Source organism: Xiphophorus couchianus, chromosome 13, assembly GCF_001444195.1.
Source record: "Xiphophorus couchianus chromosome 13, X_couchianus-1.0, whole genome shotgun sequence".
NCBI lineage: Eukaryota > Metazoa > Chordata > Actinopteri > Cyprinodontiformes > Poeciliidae > Xiphophorus > Xiphophorus couchianus.
The window spans coordinates 3,746,791-3,747,647 of record NC_040240.1 but is presented as its reverse complement, the minus strand read 5'-3'; the positions used below and the strand labels follow the sequence as shown (position 1 = coordinate 3,747,647).

The following is an 857-nucleotide window of genomic DNA, read 5'->3' as shown; positions in this document are numbered from 1 at the left end:
CTGGAATAAAGAGATTAACACTTTATTTTAGCACTTTTAACAGATATTTTACTGGATACATATTCTAAGTTTAAACAAGAACTCAAAAATGCTTTTTGGTGTAAGTAGCCTTCGTGCAGTAAAGGTTTTATGAAATGTGAATGGACTGCAGTAGATCTGTTGGAAAGGAGCTTGGTCTTATACAGCTGAGGGCAAAAGCTATATCTTTTTTCAAAGATGTAGACACATTTAATAAAGCCTGATTGTGCTGTGGAAGCAAAGGGAAGTAAAAGTCCCATCAGTCTTAGGCTTTGTTAGAGATGTTCTTTTAACAGACCTTGAAAGTAGAACCAAAGAGGTGACGAACTTGTCTCAATTTTGAAGCCAGGAATTAGGTTCTGGACATCATAAGACAAATTCTTTTGCTTGAGGGCTGAGAGTTCCTGTGGCAGTGCAGTTAATCCATCTTTTTTATTCCCCCGTGTCTGGCAAATTTTTTGGGTCATAAAAAAACACCGTTGTTTGCCCGGGCTTTCCGGCCACAGGCTCCGATTTATAGCCCATGAGCTTCCCCTCTAAAAGAATACGACCTGGACACTTTTTCATAAAAGTCAGAGTTCTTCAACATCCTGTTGAATAAGCAGTCGTGTGAAAAAAGCTGGTCTCTCTAACATCTTTTGACACAGTGGTATTTGGTAGCAAGGGTTTTTTTAAAGTTATTTTTTTAAGGTAGTGCTCAGACAGGAAAATGGGTTGTGAGAGAGAGGGAAGACATGTGGCAAAGGTCAACGGGCCAGGACTCAAGGGACTCAAACCCAAAGAGCTGTCTGAGGCCTGCAGAAAGACGATTATAGCAGCTCACGAAGTCTTGTAAGGGA

General features: G+C 40.4%; 1 protein-coding gene across 2 annotated transcripts in view; it reads right to left on the bottom strand.

The window, feature by feature from the left end:
• The window catches only part of LOC114155602 (hippocalcin-like protein 1), a 57,266-nt gene that overhangs the window by 9,201 nt on the left and 47,208 nt on the right, over window positions 1–857 (bottom strand). The window lies entirely within an intron of this gene.